General features: G+C 41.0%; 1 protein-coding gene across 2 annotated transcripts in view; it reads left to right on the forward strand.

The window, feature by feature from the left end:
- ADARB1 (adenosine deaminase RNA specific B1) overlaps positions 1–14,602 on the forward strand; it is a 1,484,163-nt gene that overhangs the window by 601,162 nt on the left and 868,399 nt on the right. The gene's annotated exons all lie outside the window — the stretch shown is intronic.

The raw sequence follows: 14,602 nt of genomic DNA on the forward strand, positions 1-14,602 counted from the left end.
TTTCTCCGAATGCTTAAAGCATACTGACTGGTCCCCTCTAAAAACCCTTCCTCTAGATGATGCCGTTTTCTACTTTAACCACTCATTCCTAACCCTTCTCAATCAGCAAGCCCCCCCCCCCGCCCAAACACGCATCAAAACCAATCCCTGCCCATGGTTATCAAAATATACTAAACTAGCCTTGCACCAAAGGGACAAAAAGTGGAAACCATATCAAAAACATAAAAACTCTAACACCCTCCTACAGTATAAGCAACTACGAAACTCGGCAAAAAAAAATAATAATTAGACCGTAAAGCCCACTAGTCCAAACTCCAGTCCTTGCACTCAACAAATCCCCAAAAATTCTGGGACTTCATCTCATCCATGCTGCATCCTGGCAACAAAGAAAACCCCTGCTCAGGCCCCAACCTTGAAACAGCCAAGCCAGTTCAACTCATTTTTCATATTGCATAGCTAAACTGTCAGCCTCCTTCCCACCCCCTCCTCCTCCACCACCCCCTCCTGCCCCAACTGCCACCCCAATCTTCAACCTCCCTCCACTTCCTTCTGCCTCAAGCCCATCCCCACAAGCACTATAAAAAGATTCCTCAAACTCAAACCCTGTCGCAATGCACCCGACAACAATTCACCCACCTTCCTCAAACAATCTGCAGACAGAATTGCCTTCCCCATCTCTATATTTATAAATAGATCCATACAAGAATCCTACATCCCTTCTATCTGGTGCCATGCTTACATTATCCCCCTCCACAAAGGTGGCAAAAATACTGATACCACCAACTTCAGGTCTATTGCCATCTTTTCCCCTCTTTCTAAAATACTAGAGAAAACAATACAAGCACAACTCATGGCACACCTAACACTAAACAATCTCCTCTTCCCTACCCAACACGGTTTCTGCCCTGGCCACAGCACCATGACTGCCCTCCTTTCCTTTCTTGAAACCATAAATCTCGAACGCGACTCAGGCAAGTTCGTATCCACACTATTCCTAGATCTGTCAAAGGCCTTTGACACCATCTCACACACCATACTTATATCCCAACTCTCCACCCTAGACCTCTCTCCCACCACTATCGCCTGGTTTTCCAGCTACTTCCCTTCCCACACCCACAGGTGTCCCACAAAGTTCTGTTCTTGGCCCTCTTCTCTTCAACCTATTCATTGACAACTTTCAGCAATCCATCCCAGTATCATCTATCATCCAATATGCAGATGACTCAACAGTCATCTGCTCAGCCTTCCTCCCTCCAAGCTCCTAGCAAAAACCCAACTAGCCTTCTTCAAAACAGAAACCTGGATGCAGTCTAACCATTTGGCACTAAATGCAAATAAAACCAAGCTAATGTTTTTCCCCTACCAAAAACTCCATTGACAAATCCACATTCACCATACAGAGCCAAAACAACACTCTCCTTAAAACTGTTCCCATCACCAAGTTTCTTGGCATCATTATTGATGAAGAACTAAAATTTGACACCCACATCCACTCCGCAATCAAGAAAACCCACCAAAGGTTAGGTCTCCTGTACAGGCACAACCGCTTCTTAAGCCCCTCTACCCGTCAAACTCTTGCATCCACCTTTCTACTCCCCTCCCTTATGTATGGTGCCCCTCTTTTCACCAATCTTCATCTTGGTCTTCGGTCCAAACTTGAATCCTGCTACCACAAGATCTCCAAATTTACAACCAATTCAAAAAAAACTCATCACACCACTGCCACTCCCTCCTCACCCTCAACTGGCTTGAACTACCCAACTACCTCAGTTACCTACAACTCACCATTGCCCACAAGCTCATCTTTAAACCTTCCAACTGCCCAGCTCTAGCTACTTCCCTTAAAACCCGACATTCCCAACCGCTTACTCAGATCCAAAAACCAAAATCTCCTTCAGGTCCACAAACCTGCATGACCTCCTGCCCATCTACTGCTGTCCCACTCCTTAGCTAAACAGTGGAACTTTCTCCCACACACCTATGCAACCTACCTAACCATACAAATTTCAAATCTCAGCTACTGTCTCATCTTTCTTCCAAATGGGAATGCCCTTGCCATGCTCCAACTTAACCCCCCCCCCCATTCCACCTTGCACTGAATCATCCAACTACCTCTATTATTACTTCATCCCACCCAAAACAATCCCTCCCCTACCAAAAACTAATTTTCTCTCTATCTATTGTACTATACTGTCCAATCTCAATTATACTATTACCCTCTCCATGCATAATATTTTCCTAACTTATAATGGCTAGTAGCTATATATTTTGAAACGTTAAACCTACAATTAAGTTTATAACAAAAATATTCACTTTATGTAAATGTTGAAATTTCTGTATTGAATTATGTCTTTTCATTTTTGTAACATTGACAAGCCAGTTGCAAATATAATGGAGCTACTCTGTAAATGTTTAATTAGTTGTATGAACTATGTCCTTTTGTAACATGTGAAATGTAACTTGCAGTTATTGTGGAGCTTTTCTCCCTGGGCCTCCACTGAAAGGCACAGTGGACTTCCCTGGTCATCAAACTTAAATAAATAAGTAAATAATTACGGCATGTTTTGGTGTCAAAGAACATGCGTGGAGACCAGTTCTGGACCCTTCTTTCTTAAACCAGTTTGGGATATTGCCAAAGTTCAAAATATCAAGAAAAAAACAGAAGGAACTGCTGAAAAGACTCTAAACACAACTGTACCAGCAGAAAAAACGGATGTAGCCCAACACCACAGTGTAGTCCAATGCTCGAGACCAGGTTCAGCACAAACATGTTTATTCCAAAGCAAACAATCCTCCAGACATTAACGCCTTTGTTGAAAACAACACATTGCGTTTTCGTTCCCAATAGACTTAATCAGAAAAGACCAATGCATCCAAAACTATACTTATATATATATATATATATATACCTATCAATTAGTCATAATTACATTCAATTAACATTCATAGTGGTACTTAAAGCAGAATTACCAAGTACTGAAAACTAAGACACAGTCAATTCCTTAATACAAAATATATTAAAATTGTCTTACAATTATTAAAATTGAAAATATGTATACATGTGGTGTAAATGTTTAAAATACAAACTTATTATAATAAATATGTATGTATGAATATATGTAGTTTAAAAATATATAATTTAAAAACAGCCCAATTTATTCAAATCATGTTTAAAAATGCATAAAAACATAAATATTTTATTACTAATAATAAGGATCAAAATCAATTGCATATCAGAATAGCACTTTAAGATATGAATATATATGCATGTTATTTCAATATATATAAATAGGGAAATAAAATAGATTATTGGAATATTAGTTAAAACATTAGACCATAAACAAAACTGGCTTAGGGGAGAGAATTCAGAATTCAAAATTCATAATGCATGTATATCCGAAAGCAGTGCAAGGGGGGCCTCTAGTGGCAAAAGCTAATATATATTTTTACTATAACTTTGCTGCTCTTAATTTCAATAAGGGTAATATAGTAATATTGTCATTTAACCCTGGATATTTGTCCGCATTTAATGCTATTTGCCACCATAATTCTCTATATTCAATTCTGGTTTCCCAGGGTCCCCCCCCGAATATCCAGTACCACTATGAATGTTAATTGAATGTAATTATGACTAATTGATAGGTATATATATAAGTATAGTTTTGGATGCATTGGTCTTTTCTGATGAAGTCTATTGGGAACGAAAACGCAATGTGTTGTTTTCAACAAAGGCGTTAATGTCTGGAGGATTGTTTGCTTTGGAATAAACACGTTTGTGCTGAACCTGGTCTCGAGCATTGGACTACACTGTGGTGTTGGGCTACATCCGTTTTTTCTGCTGGTAAAGTTCAAAATATACAATTTTACTCCCCCTTCCTCATTTGAGTTTTTTGATTACTTTAAATTTAAAAGAAGCTTAGGCTCGCATTCCTATTCATCAAGACTTCAGATGTTTCTTAATGTTTTGTATCTGGATGACATTATCCGTTTCCTGCCTTACCCTTTCGGCTATCCACTTCCCCAGTAGTGTTCCAAGTGTCTAGCGATAGTTGTAGCAAATTGCAGGCTACAGGGTATCCGTGTTTTCCTTATTTAGAGATATTTTTGTCTTTGCAGAATCCTTTTCAAAGTGTCACTAATCACTCATCTGGGTGAGAGATCTCCTATGCTGGCTGGAATTCCAATAGAACATTCTGAATTATTTTTTTAACTCTGTCACGCAAGATTGTATTCCTGGGGTGTGTGATAAAACCTCAGTACAAAGATCTTTTCTTCCAAAGGAAAAATAGATTTACATTTAGATTTTAATCCAGTGGTTTTCCACTCAGTCTTCAGATACTGTGATCGAATACCTCAGGATTCTGGGTCTCATAGCATCTGATTCTCATGTTACCTCTGGTAAGACTCCATGACTCCATATGAGAAAGATACAGTAGAGTCTGAAGTCTTTTTGGCCCCAACAAAAACACCCCTTTTCTTTTCAGATTCCAGTTCTGTGATTTGTGAGAAGAGAAATCATTTGGTAGGGACATCAACTGTCCTTGAATCCAGGTCCCTGTTCTCCCCTCCTGCTCCAGAGCAGTTAGTCATAACAGACGCCTCAGACTTTGCTAGGGGATCAGTATCAAGGGGGATAAAGGTGCTAGCTATCTGGGACAACAAAGACAGACACAAGCACATAAATATGAAATAGATACTAGGACCACTTTGCGTTGTTATTGACAATATCACAGTCATGTGGTACATAAGCAAAGGGGAACCAGGTCTTAACCCATTATGCAGATTAGCCATGTCAGCATGAGGTACTGCTTTATAGCACAACCTCACTCTACAGGCTTCCTACATTCTGCCAGAGCAAAATAGTGTGGCTGAGAACATGAGCAGGACAAAGGCAGACTCTTGCAAATGGAAACTATATCAGGGGGTCTACCAAGATTTGATCCATCTTTGATGAATCTCTCAGGTAGACCTGTTTGCCTCCACTCTGAACAATCACCTGGCAAGATTTGTTCCAGGACCTTTTTTTTTTTTTCCTAAACAAGAAACATCTTCATTAAATTATCACTTATGACATAGGCAACCATGCATTTAAGTAAATGAAAATAAACCATGTTGACATAATCTTAGTTGCAAGCATTTTACATCCCAAGCCGTATTGGCATACTTTTAGTTGCAAACTTTATACATCACTTATAATCTACCCAGTCATTGTCAGTCAGACCTTTCCTAGCTCATTCAAATCCTACCTTCTTTTAAATCTCATACCTCCCCTGTATATATTTCTCCCAGTTCCCATTTTTTCATATGTTTCATAGTTTAGTACTAGGCTATCTGCCCTGGGGCATTTATAAGCCTAGCCATAGTGATGTCGCTTTCGCCACCCCATGTAATGGTACAAAAGTGTACAGAATAGATTTAGAATACTGTGCCTCTGTCTAGTAGTGACACAGTGAAGACCCCCTTACATAATAGAATTAGTTTACTGTGCCTCTGTCTAGTAGTGACACAGAGATGACCCCTGGGGTAAACCTACAATCTCCCATCCACTCGTCAAGATTTCTCTTGAAGAGAGTTAGTGAGGGGCTCTGCCTAACATGAACTGGGACTCTGTTCCAGAGTATGGGAAGCCTCTGAGTTATGAATCTGTCCCTCCAGCATGTCCTATTCATATTTGTGCTGAGGTTTAAATCTTTAGCTCTCGTGGTTCTGATGGATTTGGATTTTTTGAGGTGGAGCATGTCCATCAATTCCTGATTGGACATGGCCTTGTACGTTAGGCACAGATCACCTCTGAGTAGGCAGTATGCTACTGAATAGAGCTGGAGTTTCTTTAGTCTGGCAGCATATGACATATGTTGGAGACCCTTGATCCTCTTGGTGAGGTACTTCTGGGGTCTCTCCAGCTGTTGCAAGTGCCGGGTGAGGTACATACCAAATGGGGCATTGTACTCAATCATGGGCCTGATATGGGAGGAGTATAGGGGTACAATGACCTCCTTTGATCTGGATGTGAATCCCTTCATGATAAGGTGGGCAAGGTAGAAAGTCTTTCTAACCACTTTGACAACGTGGGTGTCAAATGAGAGGTCACTATCGACTTGGATCCCCAGGTCTCTGATTACTTTTTCCGTACTCAGTGGGTTACTGTCTATGTGATAATTTATGGGTACTTTGTTTTTCCCAAAGGGGATGACCATACATTTTTTGGCATTTAGTTTAAGGCCATGACTCCGGCACCAGTTGTCCGTTTCAGTGAGGCCTTTCTGTAGGATGTATGTGTCAGCTGGTGTATCGACTATGGCGCCTAGTTTGCAGTCATCTGCGAACTTTGTCAGCCACAACCCTCCCATGTTTGCTTTCACATCTGAGAAATAAATGCTGAACAAGAGGGGTCCCAGGACAGAGCCCTGTGGGACACCACTTGTGACTGGCTTTGAGTCTGACATGGCTCCAGCGATTTTGACTTTATGGGTTCTATCCTTTAGCCAGTTTGCAACCCATCTTGTGACATATGGATTTACATTTAAGCTGTTGAGCTTGTCTATGATGCCTGAGTGGGGTATTGTGTCGAAAGCTTTAGCCAAGTCCAGGTAGGCTGTATGGACTGCTTTGCCCTCGTCAATGGCTCTAGTGACTGTTTCGAAAAAGTCAACCGGGTTCAAAAGGCAGGATCTGCCCTTTACAAAGCCGAACTGGGTGGGATCAAGTGTCTGTAAGTCCCCAATGTCTCTGTTTGAGTTCCATAATGATTCTTTCCATAGCTTTGCAGACCAGGCTGGTTAAGCTTATGGGGCAGTAGTTACCAGGGTCTGTAGAGGTGCCTGCTTTGTGGAGTGGGACTACTGTTGCTGTACGCCAGTGTTCAAGTACATATCCTGTAGTAAGGCTAAGGTTAAATAGCATTTTTATGTGCGGGTTTAGCTCCTCTTGGAGTTCACGTAGTACGCAACCCGGGATACCATCAGGTCCCATTGATGCTGTGTTTTAGCTTTGCTGAGGGCGGTTCTCACCTGGACATCTGAGATGACAGGGAGGTTACATTCAGCTGGGATAAGTATTTCTTCTTTTGGAGGTGAGGGAGGGGAGAAATTTGCACTGAACCTGTCTGCCAGAATGTTGGCAATATCTGTGGGTTCAGTGTATTTTTTGCCATTGTGAACTAACTCTGAACATATCTGAGGGTTTCTGCCCAGGTTTCTAACATAGCAGAAGAAGGCCTTGTGGTTATCTTTAGTGTCCATAGCGATTTTTCTGTCAAAGCTGGCCTTGGATGTTTTTATGAGAGAACGTAGCTTTCTACTAGTGCTGATCAGAGATGCCTTCTCTTTATGGGATTTTGCTCCATCATGCAGTAGCTTCCTTCTTTTGTTGTACAATTTGTTTATGGCTGGGGTCCACCAGACAGGACGCCTGCCCTTGGTGGAGAGGGTCTTGGTTTTATTTGGGATTGCATGATCCATGCATTCTTGGAGATGTCCGTAGAAAGCATTTGTGAAGGATTCTGCATTGTAGGATGTGGTTTCCACTGGCCCAGTGGGCTTAAGGGGTACCATCTTGGTTTTGAGAAGTGTAAAGTCGGCTTTTGAGAAGTTTTTCACTGTAGTCTTTTGTTTTGGGGGTGGAGGTGGGATATGTATATCTAGGGTGATTAGTTTGTGGTCAGATCTCACTAGTGAGGGGTATACTTCCGGTGTGGAGCACTTTTTCCCCATGTTTGTGATGATCAGGTCTAGTATATTATCTCCCCTTACGGGAGAGGTGACTAGCTGTTCCAATGCATTTGAATTTATGAATTCCAGGAACCTTTGGGCTAGGGTGTTTGGGCTAGAATAATGCACCCAGTCTATGTTAGGGTAGTTGAAGTCTCCCAATATGATGGTGTTTGGTGAGACATTCATATCCTCCAATGTCTTCAGGAAGGCTGAATGGGGTTCCTGAGATTGGGAGGGTGGTCTGTAACATGCTACCAGTTGTATAGCAGTTTTGCCTATGGTTAGTTGCACCTGGATGGTCTCTGATGCTTCATGTGTTGCCACTAACCTGGAGGTGTGGGTGTCCTTGATGAATATGGACACTCCCCCTCCCTTTTTGGTTTTGCCCGAGAAGCATGATACGAGGTATAGCCTGGTAGCGCTGGGGTGCTCTCAGGAGCCTTGAACCAGGTTTCAGTTACTGCACAGACATCGATGTTCTCCATACTGAGGAGTGCTTCGAGAGCCTGCATCTTGAGATTTAGACTTCTGGCGTTGAGCAGCATTACCCTTAATTTGTTTCCATTTTTGTTTTCTAAGGAGGTGGGTTTGTCTCTTGAGCCTTGCCTAAAAAGGCCCTATGGGGGTGGCAAGAGCCTTAGCCAAAATCCGGAAGCCCAGTGGTGACAGATGCAAGCCGTCCCTTGCGAAGCAGCGTGGCTTGTCCAGCATGTCATCCCAAGCAGACAGACATTAATTTGCTCCTACTCTTTTCTAAAATCCCAATTCCAGTTGTTTTATTTCTGTTACTGTATTCACTGTTTCTAGTACAGTTGGTTTAGAATTTGATTTACATTTTCTAGTAATTGCTTTTTGGCAGCACCATAATTAGACTTGGTAAGGCTTTACTATGTCTAGGCAAATCCAGTAACATATCTCAGAGGAATCATTTCCCTAGTTATACCAATTCACTCACCAGGTATCTCTGATAGTTTGCAGGGAATTTTTAAAGTCTGCCAACTCATTACACTCCCAAAAAATATGTTCCCATTTACCTCTTTTTTTTTTTTTTTCCCCATCACACCTCCAACATTTGCTGTCTTCCTGAGAAATAAATTCTCTGTAGTTTACTAGTGGTATAAAACTCTATGTAAAAATTTCCAAGCAAAAATCTTAAATCTAGATTTGTTTCAGGATGTTGTGCAAGAAGGCCTGGAAGACACATGCCTTTCTTTTTCTTGGACGGGAATGTTCCTGTATGCGTTTCTACCCTTTCCACTGATATCAGGGGTACTTCTGAAGACTCTGGAATACCCCAAGATCGGTGTGGTGACTCGCTTCTGGCACAGGCAGCAGTGGTTCTCCCTTCTTTTGGAATTGGCCAGGGACAATTGCAACAAGCAAGAGGAATTACTACAAGCTTTCTTACAGACTGGATCTACTCACACACGAACAGTGGTGTTTGGTGCATCTTGACAGCAAACGGGTTCAAATTACTGCCTGGATGATAGGGTCTTAATATTTTCTAGGCAGCTGGTTACTGAGGAAGTGCAGCAGGTACTAATGGAGGCAAGAAAGCCTGCTCCTAGAAAATCGTATATTAACAAATGGAAAAGGTTTTCTAGTTTGTGCCAACAAGATAACCAGCAGCCATTCAGTGCTAGCGTTTCTCTGGTTTTACACTATTTATGTAAGTTACTTTTTCCTATGGCCTGTCTCACTCCCCTGTCAAGGTTCATTTGTCTGCCATTTCAACATGTCTGCCCATGGATCTCCTCTCTGAAGTCATTCCCATGTCAGAATGTTTTTGAAAGCATTTTTGCATATGAGACCTCCAAGAAAACTGGTTGCCTGTCCTTGGGGGTCTTAATTTTGTGATAGAGAAACTAACACTTGCTCCATTTGAACCAACTGATTTGACTGACTTGAGGTTCTTAACATCCAAAACTGTTTTACTGTTTGCTCTGACCTCTGCGCAAGAAGAGTATCTTGAGTTGCAGGCTCTTAAGGTGGGTGAGCCTTATTCCATTTTCCACAGAGACTATTTCCTGAATCTAGTCCTTTTATGCCTAAAGTGGTATCTGAGTTCACTTTAAGGTTAATTGTCCATCTCCCCATGTTCTTCCCTGAACCCCAAAATGATGGAGAAAAAATACTTCATACTTCGGATGTCCACAGGCAACTTGGGTACTATCTTAACGGAACAAAATATTTCAGAATTTCTGATTGGTTGTTAATTTCTTGTGAAGGTAAGAAAATGGGCAACCTGTGTCAAAGCGGATCATTTCCAAATGGTAGTCTCAGGCTGTTACCTTTTGTTACTCCCACCATAACAAAACTATTCCAGGCATGGTCAAGGCACATTCTGCCAAGGCCTTGACTTTTCTTTGTCTTTTTGGAAAGGGTTGAATTCTAGAGGTAAACCTGGTTCTTTGTACATACTTTTTTTACAAATCACTACGTGCTAGATTTTTTTCTCCAGGTCTGTCAGGCTTTGATAGGACCACTCTCCACTTGCTCCTAGACCCATTATTCTGTCACCTCCTAGTTCTAAGCTATGGGAATCCACTCATGTAGCTTGGGCTCCTGCAGCAGTAATCAATATAAAGAACATAGTTCAGTTTGTAAGAAAGCTTTACTATAACCGTAGATGTTTGAATGATCACAGCTGCATTAGCTGCTCCCTCCCTCCGCCTTCCTTGTTTTTATGCCAGGGTGTGGACATTTATTTGTTTTTTGTTCTTAGCAATGTCCTCTCAGGACTCCCCTTCTCAGTTGGCATGAAAGCTCTGAAGGGCTTGGTGCCCAAACCTGTGTTTAGTCAGCTTGGCTCGAGCTGACTAATGGCTTGGGCACATGGAAGGCGGCCTGAAGCTTTAGAAGCTTTCTGGATGTTGTATCTTGTACAGGGTATATCCCATATAACTTAGGCTACTACAGGTGATCATTCAAACATGGTCTGCTTTCATGTGTCTACTTACAGAACTGTGCTTTCTGCATTTTGGCCTATTACCTGAACTGTTCCCTGCAACTGTGTAATATGAGATCATAGTGGGTCTTTAAGGAATCTTCTCCTTAAAAATCTGTATTCAGAACCCTTGCCTGTACCTAAAAATAGCTGAAATATCCCTGCCATCACCTACAGGACAGCATTTTCTTTAAGGAATCTAGTATTGCATTAATTTACAAAAATACTTTCTTTATTAGTCTGCATTAGCAGTCCTTATGTAATAGCCTAGTATAAACCTATGAACCTATGAACCTATCTGCCCTAAGGCATTTATAAGCCTAGCCCAAATTATTGTGGCTTACGCCACCCCTTATATGAAAAAATACTGTGCCCATTAGTTTGTTGTGCCTCTGTCCAGCAGTGACCCAGAGATGATTCCCGGGGTAAACCTACGATCTCCCATCCACAGGTCTAGATTTCTCTTGAACAGAGTCAGCGAGGTGCTCTGCCTCACATGGACCGGGATTTTATTCCACAGCATAGGGAGTCTCTGAGTGATAAATCTATCCCTCCAGCACGTCCTATTTATATCCGTGCTAAGGTTTAAGTCGCTTGCTCTAGTGGTTTTGGTGGATTTGGATTTTTTGAGGTGGAGCATGTCCATTAATTCCGGGTTGGACATGGCCTTGTATATTCATTTGATATGCTTTAAAGGAGAAAGAGCCAATAAGCCTGTTAGAGCTACCCTGTAAGTGTATTCAGCATTCTAAATACCATCTGTTCCTACCTTCCCTTTACCCTTTCTGTAGTTGTGAAAAGCCTTCTTGAATGCCATTTTGTACTTTCATCCACCATCCATTCTGGTAGCCATTTCCATGAGTCTTCAGCTCACTTTTGTAATCCTAATTTTTGTGCTTCTTAGATTAATATAATCAAATATTGTCTGTTAAATATTTGTGGTGGCAATTTTAAATAGCTTTCTGTAAATTTGATTTCCTTTTTTGGTTTTGTTTCATTTTAGTAAATAGGTTTGATTTTGCAATCCCCCTATGGAATGATATTTTTGCAGTGTTTAATCTGAGATGTTAATTTTAATAAAAACGGAAGCAAGATCATCCCTTTTTCCTTTTTAATCTCTCTTGGGACTGTTTTCTTTATAGATCCTCTCTGTTAAAGCAAGATGGAAAACATATAATTAGATTTTTTTCCCCATAAGAATACTGGTATGCAGATAAACAAAAATCAGTTTGCTTTTTGTGCCTTTGCTCATATTGACGACCTGGATTTTAAAGTAAGTCATAGAGGTATAGAAGAGTTTGCATTGATCATTTGGATGAAGTGCAGGAATTTTCGGTAAGGTCAGGACAGGCTTTTTGTAGCCTGGACCAATTAACAGATGAGTCTTGGTCTCTGCAAAGGAGATGTCAGTTTTAACTTTTTGTGGAGTGTTCAAGTTTTGTGGCCCATCAGTATTTACCATAGTGAAAGTGGGTGTAAGGTCTGAGGTGGGGCTGCATGACCCTGTCTTGTATAACAGGAGTAATGAATGCTAAAATATTCAATAAGCCACTAAACTTGTCATTATAAACATTTTGCATCAGAAAACTGGATACAAGATGGTAGCAATCGCCTTTGTATGTGGTATTTGGTACGACTTTCTCAAATTTATGCTAAAACAATGTTGGTTTCCAGCTAGCTGAGTGCTACAGCGGGATTACTCCCAGGGGTTGGGTGTTAGCATAATGGTTAAGGTGTTTACCTCGCAGACATAGGGTACAGGAAATGAGTCTCACTTTTGAGGACATTAGCTAGGCTTAAAATGACATAAAAGGCAGTTTAGTATAGTGGGTCTATATCAGATAATTGAAAGCTTACAAGTCCGAAGCTCACAACTTTGAACTGCAAACCTTGAAAGCTGACAAAATCGAATCTACAAAGAACCCCCAAAATGCTCTATGCCCCCCTGCACCCCCACACCCCGCTACTTAATATATACCAACTCCAAGATCGTACTGTAGTGCAGTAAAGGGAAATCTTCCCTTCCCGCACTCTATGGCGATCTCCGTTCCACGGTTTGATGTTTTTGCTCTTCAAGGTTTGAAGTTCAAAGTTTTGAGCTTCAGATTTATCAGCCTTCGATGTTCTGATATAAACCCTAGTGTAGTACTTGCCTATGATTCAATGATCTGCAATACCAATGACCAAAACTGGAGTACTGACCTAGTATCAAGTTGGTGCATGAGTGATGAGAGTGGATTGAATAGACAGATTTCTGTATGTTGGTAGGGTATGATTTTCTGTTTATCTACTGCCTTATCAGTGGGCTGTGCAAATGGATATGTGCAGATAGGTCAAAAGTGTCATTATTGTGCATGGGGAAATTCTTACAGGGATGGTATTCAAGGCCTTTTACCATCACTGGCCATCCAAAGAGGGAACAAGTCACTGTAGTGGGCTTTGAAATGTATATGCCAGAGTTCAGAGTTTAGACCCCTGCCCCAAAAAAATGAATAAATTAAAAAGTTTCACAAATGGTTAGGCAAGTATGTAAAGTATAGAAGATGTGTTAATGTAATGGGGCAGAGTTTTTTTTTTCATCCATGATGTTGGAAGTCCTGGTTCAGAAATGGGAGTGAGTTGTATGTGGACAACTCAGTTTTTTGAAGAGCAAAGCACTAAGCAGTGCCCCCCAAATCTGCTAATTCCTGGTAAAAACAAGATTGCTCACTGCTGTTGGAAACTTAGACTGTTCAGGGAGAGGGCATGCACTGAACATAACTACATACTCTGCCAATTGTTGGGTGCCAGGTGGTGTTCCTTAAGGGCAATACTCCTAATAGCAGAAAGGCCCACTATTAGCTGTTTCTCACCCCAACACCATTTGAGTGCTGATCACTAGACGGAGGACTGACTGCTTTGTCTACTGCATTGAATTGCAAGCAGAAATTCTGCAGCAAAGTGTTTGACTGTTAATTTAGGAAGCAGAAGGGCTAAGACAAAAAAAAAACGTAATAAAATGTTGAAAGTCTAGAAATCATGCTCAGCAGTAACCATTTGAAATGTCAGGACTGTCTAGAGTGAAGACCGTACGTAACAGCGATTAAATGGCAGAAAAACTAAGTCGGAGGTGGCCATTTCTTGGAATATTCTTGGAATATTCCCTTTTCTCAGAGTATGGCAATCTCTGAGTTGGTGTATATAAGTTCGGAGTGTCTGGGGGGGGGGGGGTACAAGGGGGCTTGCCCCTCTGCAAAAAGGATGTTTAAAGGAGAAGAGCCATCTTTGAGGTTCGCTGTTTTCCTGGGTTTTTCAGTCTTTTTTTTTTTGGCTTGTCAGCACTTGGCATTTCGAGTGTGCCAAGATTTCGGTAGGGAGCCATGATCAACTGTTAAGTTGCTGAAAATAATTGATAAATTTATTATGTTAAGTCACTTCACTAATTTCCCAGCATGTTTTTTTTTAACAGTATATACCTGAGTTTGGTTTTCCTTAAGTCCTCCTGCAGTCATTTTCAATGTAATAATTAAACTGTGTATATTGTCTGAAATAGTTCACATAAGGCTATATACACAGAATCTCAGACATTCTGTTTCCTATTCTTCATGAGCTGCAATACAGAATGTGTTATATGAACCATTTTAAATACAATTCTCAAAAAATGATTTATAAAATTACTTTATATCTTAAGTAGTTCATTTTAGTGGAAATATTTTATTTCTTTTGCAACTAGCAATGTATCATCTGGCAGCCAACAGTTTCCCCAAAGTCGGAACTTCATAAACAAATACCAATGATTTGTCTTTGCAGCAGGGATCTTCTTTTATTCTGCTTGTTTAAGTTGTTGCATCAAAGAGTTAACCAGATTGTCACAAAGACTAGACTTGTGGATGTAATGTGCAGTTGGTACACTTTGCAATTCTGTTTTAGTAGACTCTTTGACAAGTTACATTCAACAGAGGCA

Source organism: Protopterus annectens, chromosome 6.part1, assembly GCF_019279795.1.
Source record: "Protopterus annectens isolate FY-2018-M chromosome 6.part1, PAN1.0, whole genome shotgun sequence".
NCBI lineage: Eukaryota > Metazoa > Chordata > Ceratodontiformes > Protopteridae > Protopterus > Protopterus annectens.